This window comes from Siniperca chuatsi, linkage group LG7, assembly GCF_020085105.1.
Source record: "Siniperca chuatsi isolate FFG_IHB_CAS linkage group LG7, ASM2008510v1, whole genome shotgun sequence".
NCBI classification, from domain to species: domain Eukaryota; kingdom Metazoa; phylum Chordata; class Actinopteri; order Centrarchiformes; family Sinipercidae; genus Siniperca; species Siniperca chuatsi.
This window is the reverse complement of record NC_058048.1, coordinates 10,326,378-10,337,946: the sequence shown is the minus strand read 5'-3', so window position 1 is coordinate 10,337,946 and position 11,569 is coordinate 10,326,378. Positions and strand designations below refer to the sequence as shown.

Here is an 11,569-nt window from a genome sequence, read left to right as displayed (position 1 = left end):
ACCTCTCTGACAGTAATCCTGGGTGATCTGTGTGTATGTGTGTATACATAGGTGCATTTGCTATATGTGTGTGTGTTTGTTTGTGTGCATTTGGTTTGGGCACTTGTGTGCTGACAGCAGCCTGGTGGGTGAACATGTCAGCAGAAAGCATCCTTTTCTGTCAGCAGTCATTTGTAACTATTTAGTGACACACACTCAGGAAGTCAAACATATTGCTGAGCGTTTATTAATTTCTCTTTCGACGAGAAGGAAGTACCTGTTTAAAATGACGACCTCAGGTTAATGTTGAAAAAAACAGGAAAATGTTTGCCTTTTTAAAACAGTCTCAAATAACTTACAGAAAATGGCCTAGCTATAAATTATATCAGGGCTGGAAAAATGCTCAAAGAAATGGATAACAGTAAGCCTAAGCCTAAAGTTCCAATTGCTTTTAACCATTCCTTGCCTACACACCTACACTGTGGACTACATGTGATACATTTTATGTGCAGAAACAACAGTAGTGGCTGGTTTGGAATAAATAAAAACAACAAATTTATCTTGTTAAAAATTTCATTAAAAACAGCTGAAATAGTGCACGTGCACTGCAGCATCAAGACTCTAACGTTTATCCAACAGTGTTCTTTTTCTATGACATATTCTGTTTAATTGGTTAGTTACAGTCACTCCAGAGGTCAATAAAATGAACAGCACAGTTATTGCATCTGTGACAGTTCTGAGTGAACATATGCATCCAATAAAGCATTTGATTCCATGGTGATCCACAGCTGGATTTCACTGAAGACAGTGATAATGATAATAGCCCAAAATCAGAGGAAATACTTGTGTATGCCATGTGGAAGATAGATTAAAAAAAAATTGGAATTAATTTATTGCAGCAGTGATTAATATTCCTCTCTGGGAAATGGAAATCATAAATACCTAGAAAGTGAATAAATAACATTGCATGAAAAGAGGAGAATCCTGAAAAATGTGGGTCTTGTGAAATTAGGCTGAAGCTCACTTTTTTGGACCGGAAATGTGGAAATAACATTACACTGCAAACATTTGTTTTGTAGACAAATGTAAACAAAAAGCTTTAAAAATAAAAACTACTTTCAAGTATTCATTCGAGTAATCATCCGATCAAGGTCCAGTATATGTTATATAAAAAGACTTATTTAAAAAAAAAAATGTTGCAAGAGCTTAAACTACCTTTATTTTGACAATGAAAAGTACATGTTTCATTAATATAATTAATGTGAAGAATGTGTGATACTCTACATCTAAAAGTGATTATGCACAGTTTATGCATATTTACAAAGATTTAAATCTAAAAACTTGTTACTGAGTGAAAAAAAGTAAACTCCAACAGTAGCAACACTACTACCGCAGTTGTTTTTACAACCAAAGACCTGAATATGGATTTTGGATGTAGACTAAAACAAATTAAAAAAAGACAGACATGGATGAAAAAACAAACCCGTGCCTGTTTTTTGGAGGGCCAGTATAGACATATTCAGCTCTCACACACCAGCAAAGGTTTCCACTTGCTCATCTGAAGAACCCAATCCTCCCTGAATTACAGGGAGATTAGGGCTGGATTACGCTGCCTCTGAGAATCCCAGCCAGAGAGCAGCTATTATATCCATCAGAGGAGACAGTGGGCCGCACCTGTTCCCGCACAGCCGTGTGGAGGGGGACAGTTCAGGCCCAATTTAGGATATATTCTGGATACTTTAAAAAAACAAAACAAAAATTAAGGAGAATTTATAAGATGAAATTCTATATTGTTTTAACCTTTCTTATTTCTTCTCCAAAGGAGCAATTTCACTTTAAAGCACCATATGTGAAATGTGTTTTGCATTTTATAACATTACTTCATACCCTGGCAAAATACGTCTCCAAGAGTACATGAATGTGTGTATAGCCCAGGAGGTTCTTTATTGTCCCTGCAAGCACTTTACAACCAGCCGTGTGTGCAGTAATTCATTTAAATGCAATTATCTTGAAAAAGTAGATCATAAAAAAAGGCAATTTAAAGAAAACGGTGTCAAGAAAAGTTAATAAAAATGGGAGTTATTTACATGGATAACTGTGCAAATGACTGCTAATGCTGTGGTAATGGAAGCGAGGCGGGAGTGAGCGCTCACAATTAACTACCCCTCTTAAAAGTGCTGCCGACTTGCAGGTGGAACATGCAAAGCCCTATTAATGTGTGCATCTTGAGGAAATAAAATATGAAAAGTCACTGTTTGCTTGAATTACTTGATCTTATAACATATTACGACACATTTGGAGCATTTTTATGCAGTTGACATAATGCTGTGTAAAACAAAATATAGTCCAGTGGACATGCATTATTGTACCACTGAGTGAAATTACGGGAATGATAAATTAAGATTTGAGATTAATTCATAAAACAATTCTTAAAGTATCAAAAGGGACATTTGCCAATCACACCCCACTGCTTTCCCAGGTGCACAATGCATGTTACTCAACCTTAGAATGACTGCACCTAACTCCAAAGATGTATTTATATGGACAGTGACAGCCCTTTAGTCATGCCAAGATTGATTGAGCAAGCATGTAATGGTTTAGCATTAATGCATTGTGGTTGAATCAGTGAGCCCTATAGTCGTTCAGAGCGATGCTGTGTTTTTTACTGTTTTGATAAGAAGAAATAAAAGGATACAAAACAGTTACTTCAGTGTTAAAGCTCTTGTAAAAATAACAAATTACAAGGGATATGTTAACTGAAATACTGCAATTACCTCAAACCAAACAGCTGCTGTAATACAAGTGCATTTGTAATACGTGTACAGTACTCGGTGGTGTTTTCAACTGTGATGGTCTGACTGCAGACAGACAAACACTTGTTCTTCACCAGGAACATGTAACTAGTCATACTGTCCCCAAGCACAACAATTGCTATTGGGCAATAAATAAGATGGTAACAGTACATTAGGAAAACAACCTGCAGTTACCAAGGAACTGCCAAACAAACAGAGCGGAGAAAAGAAGTGGCTGGGTGTAAATCAGCCTGAAGGGACAAGGGCCCAGTCACTGAAGCACAGAGAGCCCGTTTCACAAGGGAGGCCCAGCCAAGTATCATCCTGCGTGAAATACCAGCAACACACACACAATACAACTAATCGTTTACCTTTTTCCTTTCTCTCTTGTTATCCATCCATCTCTGTCTCTTTATTCCAATGAAACCGGGCAGGAAGTGCAGATACATTTTTGAAATATTAGTTCTTTTATGTTTCAGTTAAAGCTCTTTGGTCAACATTTGTTGTTTTTAAATGTGCTATATAAATAAATTGACTTAAATTAGTTGCTTAATTGCTTTTTTCTCACGCTGTTTTTTCAGTAAATATTTTGCGGGTGTAAACTCGCAAAGATTTGCACTGCAAAGTTTATGATGAGTCTATGCTCTAATGAATGAGTGAATACAGTTCTCCTGTTAAATATAGTCACCCATAATCAGTTTCTACAGCAGCTCTCTTCTGATAATGACCTTTTTTTCAAGAAATGTGACAGCTTCAAATTAGCCTGTCATATTGCAACCATACATTTTAATTACTGCCCCATTTCACTTTGGCACGTGGAAGGTCAACAGTTTAATTTGACCTCTTGAAGCTAAATATATGCTTTTCAAATTTGGGAAGAGCCACGCAGCAGCATATGTGAACCTTACGTGATACGTCAACTTTCAGCTCTCAGCATGTAATCTTCTTTCCGCTTAAGTTGCTCCAGCAGATGACAGACGAGTTAAAAGGGTAAAGTGAACTGAATGTGAGATGTAGGTATCTGCTCTTAACCGTGGCCTCTCAGTATCACTGCTCGACTGAGGTGATACTTGCTCTCCGGTTTCGACGCAGTTCCACTCGACCGGGTAGACTGGGGACATTCCTTGAATGAACAGGGCACACTTAAACACACTTGCACACACCCCTGTCACATGCTTAATTCATACCCACAGGGACAGCAGTATCTCATAATGTGTTTCTCTTCTCGACATGTTAAGCTGAGGAATGTGCGTGAAAAGACGGCGAAGGCCTCGGTGAGGCTTAGTAGCCTGTTTTTCAGCACCTCTGGATCATCTCACTGTGACAGGCATACATTAATGACCATACCCACACTTCTTGCAACATTTGTAGTGCAGCGCTGAAGATTTCACTGTTCATTGGTTCTCCACGAGCAGCCCACTCTTACAGCAGTAGAAGAACAGTTTGCATGAAAGGATATATTCAATTGCTTTACTAGATATTTCACAAAATGCATTTGAAGGAGGAAAAATCATTTTACACTGACCCTGACCTGATATCTTATCAGCGTATGACACACATTCACAAAGTTGAGTACCAGATAAAAGTTCAAGGAAGTAAAGTCTCAAATTACAAAGAAAAACATGATTACAGTCATTATAAAATATCCTCACAAATAGCATGTGCTATTTATAGGCAGGGTAGACATAGATTTTATCAAGGCTGACATACAGGAAGCTTTACAGAAAAAGGGCAGGTATCAATGCCAGATGTTTAATTTTACTGTTTTGGTTAAAGGACATAAACAGAGAGGAGTGCTGCTAGTTGCTTTTCTTGGTCACCTTATAGCTCCTAACCTCATGCAGGCTGGATGTTGTCAACCCAGCTGCTGGCAACATCACTCTGCACCAGCGGCATGGTGCCGTGCTGTGAAGTGAGCTAATGGGCCCCGTGTTACTTCATCGCACTTCCAAGTGTTGCTCCATTTAAGAGAAGCCGGAATGACTGCAGAGGCACTAATAAAGCCATTCAAAAGAGAGAGCGTCCCTGGAGATTTCATGGCTCTACTTGTGAATTGTTGACAAGTCTTTCCGAAAGGCCCAGGTGTATCCTTCAAATGGAACTTTCACTCCTCAGCCGCTCATTTAGATACTCTGCAAGGCCCTTAAAGTGACTTTTGCAGATGCAATAGCTCAACTGAGCACAGCAACTTCAAGTGTAGATTGTTTGTTACCAATTTGTTGAATTGTCTGCTGTATTATATTGTTTAAAAAGACAATTTTTCAAATCTCCAAATGCTGCGTTGTGTTTCATCAGATTTGAAAGGAACACTGCGTGCTGTATTGGCTTTAATCATCTAAATGCATGAGGTTATTTTACTTACAAATGAAAAACTGCAAAAACAGTAATATAGACGTTGGAGAATTACAGCCTCTTGTGGTACAATGGTAATCTGAAAGCAGAGAGCTCAGCAAAAAATATGTATGTTGCAGTGCAGTGAAATTGTTTGGTGGTACTACTGTTTTTGCCTCCAGGTGTGCCCCCCACAGTTCTACATGAGGAGACATGTGTCTGTGGACCTGGGACAAATTCTTTAAGCACCAGAAACGGCAACATTAATGTGGGGATTCATGGGGATGGAGACACCTGTCTGGGTGTAATGTGATATTTATTTTTTCTACAAGAACAGGAGCATCAATCATCCCCAGTTGAGGAGATGCGTGTTGTATGTGAAATGTCATAAGGCCCATGCATAAAACCCTTCGTCACAACACCCTGCAAACTCCTTGCAGCCTGCTTTTGCAGCTTGAGTTTTGCCTGCGAGGCATTCTGTGTCTATAAATTAAATAGCAGTTACACAACTGGTTGACAAAGCACAAAGTTTGTGCATCTGCATGAGGCTTGACATTTTGGCATGGCTGTCAACACATAAGGCACGAGCATAGCTGACTGTGTGAACAGTGGTCTCTGGAGAAAGAGAGAGAGATGCATTGCTTCTAATAGTATATAGAGCTTTGCTTCACAATACACACAAAATCATAGCTTAAAAAAAACTTCAACAGTTATTGATTTTTTTTCATCGCCTGTCTACATTTAACAGTAGCCACTCACTGCTGTTACAGTAATTCATCACATGTCTATAAAGATTATCAAAGCGTTACAAGGAAACAATGCTATCTTGATTTTGGATGCAGCACCTTAAGGCAATCTATCATGAAGTATAAACTGTTTTCCAAGTGCTCGATCAAACAGGTGAGATCATTGCATTGGCATTGACCCTCAGGACTTTATCGCCAGGTGAATTAGAGGTTGTCTTTATTTTACAAGAGGGGTATGCTGTTTCTTTCCACTGCTCAATGTTATTTTCCCCTGTCACTGTGATGCCAATTTTCCCAATGAATTCACAGGATCAGATTCTTACCTATCAATACATGTCAATCATTTTTATTTCCCCTGAAAACTGACAAATAGGCAAAAAGATGGAGGGAAATTTCAGAGGTGTTGCTAAGAAGCAATGCATGAGAATCATAACAAAAAGTTAATTTCAACCTGCTTTCACCTTCAGGCATCAGCCAAGGTCTCACTTGACAAGTTAAGAGGACTCACAAATATGAACTGTGCAATATGCTGTGTTGGAAAAAAAATCAAAGTCCTGTCCAAACAATGAATAATATTTGCCTTGTGCAAATGTACATAGTTGAGATTAACTAGAACCTTCTGACAGCTGTGTATACAGTATTAAAGGATAATGCTTAGTACAGTAAGTTTGATGAACCCATTGTGGACAGATTGATGCTTGGACATCATACTGTGCAAACAGAGTACAGTAAAGACTTAGAATCAATCAACAGGTACATTAATCATGTAGCTTTATCATATGATGGTGGTAATAGCAAATGTTGTTGGAGAATGAGGAATTTACAGTGTTAAAAGTTCAGAGCTCAGTCATGACATCACCTAAAAAGGTTTTATTGTAATGTGTTTATTCACATTATATTTTTGTCTCTGCTCATGCTGTTATAATAAGAATGTACATTGACAATCATCAGATATAAGTAAAGTGTAACGAGTAGAATTAAAGACGCACACTTTCACCTTTGCTGGGTAGCTCAAAAATGCAATGTTGTATGATTCTGAAGAGCATTATTAGTTTTATTATATTTTGGAGAAAAAGTTAGTGGAAAACCTCAATTCACAGGGTTTCCAGTGGTTTTCAGGGGCTTCTACTCCACTACATTTAAGGGGGAAATATAGTACTTGTAACTCTGACAGCTGTATTCACCGGTTACTTGCTGCATATGCATTTTGCAGTATACTGAGCACTTTTACTTTTGGTAAGTACATTTTCCGGATAATACTGCTGTACGTTTAGCTACACTAATTCCAGCAAAATTTTAAATGCAGGACTTTTACTTGTAATGTTATTTTTTGGTAAGTTAGTTGGTTAGTTATTGTGTCATGCCCAGCCCACATGGAGTTATACGACACATGAATGAATCTGCAAATCTATGTACCAACCCATTATATCAGTCATTTTAGTCTTGAAGGATAATTGTACAAATGAATAATGAAAAACTCATTATTTAATATTTTGTCATGTTTTTGGCAACCGAAAGTTGCCAAAGAGTAACAACCAACACAGGGATTAGAAAACATTAATTACTTCAGTAGTTGATGCAAAGTCAAAGTCAGTGTCAACCTTGGCAACACAAAATTATTTGATTGCAAGTTGCTCTCAGCTTAGTAAGAATTTACAAGGTAGCATGCTTGACGAACAATAAAACTTTTGGATTATAGAAAATCTTAGGGAACTTCAAAGCGCCACAGCTTTGTTTCCCTCAGTCCTACTCCTAAGAGTTCGGTTAAGTTCAAGCAAAGACATCTACAGTATCTGCCTCGGGGCAAAGGGTTCAAGGAAAAGGAAGCAAGAAAAGCAGCTATTCATAACAGTTAAAAAACAGAGCCCTTCCTCCAGGCCTTAGCCGCTGATAGACTTATGCCCATTGACTGATAAGGAAGACGGCATCTTTCAGCGTGCATTCTCCTGCAGGGCTTACTTAGAGAGACATACAATTCACCATTCAGCAGAGAATCTGGTGTTACACACGTCCATCTGTCTCTCAAGTGGCATACATGAGGTGAGCAGTGGCATAAATAAAAGATAACCTGTCAACCTTTGCAAGGAGGACTGACAAACTGTCAGCAACAGGGGGCAAACGCGGTGGCCATCAGGCAATGAAATGTATAAAAGTTGTAAGAAAAACTGTAAGAAAAGAGAAAGAAAGACAGAGAGAAGGAAAGTATGTTGGCAGACAGCCAAGTGCTGTCTGGCAAACATCCAGTTGGAATGATGTAATAGTGGGTTAAGTTGTTTAGCGAGCTACAGGAGTTGGAGAGAAGCTTTTTTATTTTTGGGGTGACTTTGTAGCAGGTGAAACATAATCGCTGGATTAATTTCCCATTTATCCCTCAAAAGGGGGGACAGAGCCTCGAGACACTCTGAGGAGGTGGTGGGCCATTAGAACGCTCTCTTTCTCCCTGTTTTTCCTTTTTGGTTGTTCCAGTTTCTCCATTTTTGACTGTTGTCCAGCATCCACACAGTCACAGAGAGAAACTCCAGTCAGTTGGTGTGTTCAAGACATATTGTCCTCGTCACTCACACACACACTTGAGCCTTGAAAAACAAGCATCAAACTCAGTGACAAAAGTGGGGAAAAATACAGATTCTAAAATGACTAATCAGTCAGAAGTTGCCAGAACCTTGCTGCGTTGTCTTGAATTCAGTCTCACCTCATACACATACAGTACTAACATTGCCATACCCTATACTACCACAAAGGGGCATTGCATTGTGTGTACTAGTGCACCCTTTTAAAACAAAGCAAAACAAAAACATTTCAAAAACATGATTACTCGTTTTGTCAATGAATCAATAAACATGTCGATCATTAATTCATTCAATCAACCAATCTATCATCTAATCAATAAATCAATCCACAGGTTACAAATAATAACAATTTTTATGTGACACACGCAAACAGTTTTTATCTTTGACCTTTAAATGACAACATTTCTTGCAGGTGCATGCAGAGGTAACCTGCTGAGGAAATGAAAATTTGGCTTTTTAATTAGATTTAATGTGGGAATTACAAGAGTAAAAACCTCCACCGTGTGTTTTTGGCCTTGTAATTTTAAGAATTACAATGCTTAGATAATGCATCCGGCTCTGTCACGAAAGCTGGTCAACGTCGGTTTGAACAGGGTATATTTACACCAACCCTGAATTACACAGTACACATTAAATGAGTCACACTGCTGAAATGGAACTGTTTATACAGCAACCGAGAACACATTGTCTGATTGCAGGGTTTGAGCACACCGGGAAACTCAGAATGAGCCAACTCTTTTATATCTTTGCAAGTGGAACGGTGTTATTGTAAAGATAAATAACCACAAATTGCTTTACTGTGTGATAAAGGTTTCATATCCCCACAAAACACAAATATATGTCTGTTTACAATTAAAAAAATAAACAAAATGATTATTGATAAATCTGTGAACAGAATCAGGGAACATTTATGAATCAGGCTGTGGTCTATAAGATCAATGAGTTTGACTATTTGCTTGCATTTTCTTTTCTGTTATTATGAGTTGGTTTTTGACAGCAGGTTATGAATTAATTAAGCTACTGTACACAAGAAAATCAAATGAGAATTTAATTGAACCTTCATCAACTGATGTTAAGCATTCTACAATTTATACTAGAAGTGTAAATACTAATATGACAATGAATTAATTGATATTGACTTTCCTCATGCTCATCCTGCTTTGACATTTTTAATGGTTTGACTACTGGTCAGCAGATTCAGTAGTCTAGATGTTGTATTAAATCAAAGAGTTGTGATACAACGCAAATAGCATTGCTGCAACTGACAATAAGGGATTGTTTTGAATAACCTCCCAAACAGCCCTCAAGTGACTGCTCTGTCAAATACCAACTCTGTAAAGTCAATCTCCTTCTGACTCAATGATAGTCCTAGTCAGTGTGTTACCAAACAGTCAAAGTTACTAGGGAAACATTTAAAATGACGGCATGCAAGATTGAATAAGAAACAGGATTTAATGTCAACGGACAGAGGTGCCAGGTAGCCCAATATTACTTGTTGGTTGGAGTCTCCGCAGTATTTAAAGCCACTGATATTAATGGTGGTAGAGGGAAACATTATCCTTAAGTCCTGTGGTTGAATTGAGCACAGAGACTAGAGGTCTGCCAATACATATACAGCTAACCCAGTCTAATATCCAAATTACATTATGGCACACTCAATAAGATCGAGGGCTATTATTGGTCACAGGAGAGGACATAGGCACATTTGCGGAGAATGGTTTCATTTATGAAGCAGGTCGTAAAAAGTTTGGTTTGGTCGGTGGTGCAGCAGGGTACTTAAAATATCTGAACAGGGGGACATGTCATTGCTGTAATAGCATTAAGTTAGCCCTTTAATCTGCATTGAAGTATGTTTACTTTTCAATTATGTTGAAGTAATGGGCTTCAATAGATCACAGTTGGATATTTAAAATATACAGTACTGAGTCTTGGATTATTTCAGAAAAATATATTGAACAGACCTCTGACAGCTTGAGTGTGGACCTGTAAAATGAGTGGAAAGAAAGAAAGAAAGAAAGAAAGAAAGAAAGAAAGAAAGAAAGAAAGAAAGAAAGAAAGAAAGAAAGAACGTTTAAAAAGGACTAACAAGTTAAATGACAGTCCATCATATTTCTTTGCTGACATTTGAACAGTTTGCTTGGCCTCAGTATTCAGAGAATATATTTCTGTCTATTTTTCCTGGTGATGGTGAGGCTTTACAACTTTTCTCCAATGGGCCCGATTGGTCACTTTTACAATCTCAGACAGAGATTTTTGTTCTCTCCAACAACAACAGAGACAGTCAAAATGCACTCGTATTTCAGTTGGACAGAACTTAACTACAAGTAAAAGTATTTATGATCTCAAACACTAAGCCATGGCCATTATGCTGAATAAAACAGAAGGCTTATTTAAATTGCAATTTTCAGTTTGAGTTAGAATTTATTTAATAGTTGTTGATTTCTTCCTTAATAAAACACAGTTATCATTATTGAAGTTCAGGTCATCAGGCGCCTAATACTCTAATATTTTGAAATCCTCAATGACGTCAAAACATCCTGGACACCCGCTCTGAAAGCTCAACTTCTATTTCAAATGAGCATAACATGAGAGACAGCAATAGACCTCTCCTTTCATATTAAAGTCCTTTTTTTCCCTTTACAGCGAAGCCAGGGTTTGCAGCGTATTAAGCCATTTTGCTTCACTGTCATTTAGCAATTACGCGTCTGTTGAGGGGAAATAGGAAGGAAATCCTTGTGAAGGAGATGAAAGGCCGGCTCTGCATCAGAGGGACTGAGCTGAAACCCAGGACTTACGTTAGCCGTGGTGGTCTCTTTTCTTCTCACTCATTTTCTCTCATCCCTCCCTCTCACACTCTCACTTTCTCTCAACAATGTTTGCCAGAAGTGGATCCCCCCCTCCAACCCCCTCCCATCTCCTGGCTCTCTCTTGCAGCCCTCTCAGTGGACTATCAGAAAGTGGCCACCTTTGAGCATGGCACTGAGCTGCTGTGATCTAACAGCTATAAAATGCCAAATAAAACTTATGGACAGCCATTGCCAGAGAGCAGAAGTCTATACAACACAATGGATCATTGTTATGGAATGGATGATGTCATGACTGTGCCGTGCTCAGTGCTGCTCTTCTTCATTTTTTTTTAAAGAGAAAAAAT

At 38.3% G+C, this 11,569-nt stretch overlaps 1 long non-coding RNA gene across 1 annotated transcript; it reads right to left on the bottom strand.

The window, feature by feature from the left end:
* Positions 1-8,260: 8,260 nt before the first annotated feature.
* On the bottom strand, positions 8,261-11,297 carry LOC122878440. Its single transcript, XR_006378490.1, has 3 exons — positions 11,214-11,297; positions 10,380-10,401; positions 8,261-8,424 (listed from the first exon to the last, which is right to left on the bottom strand). It is a non-coding gene; the product is annotated as an uncharacterized LOC122878440 (long non-coding RNA).
* Positions 11,298-11,569: the final 272 nt, after the last annotated feature.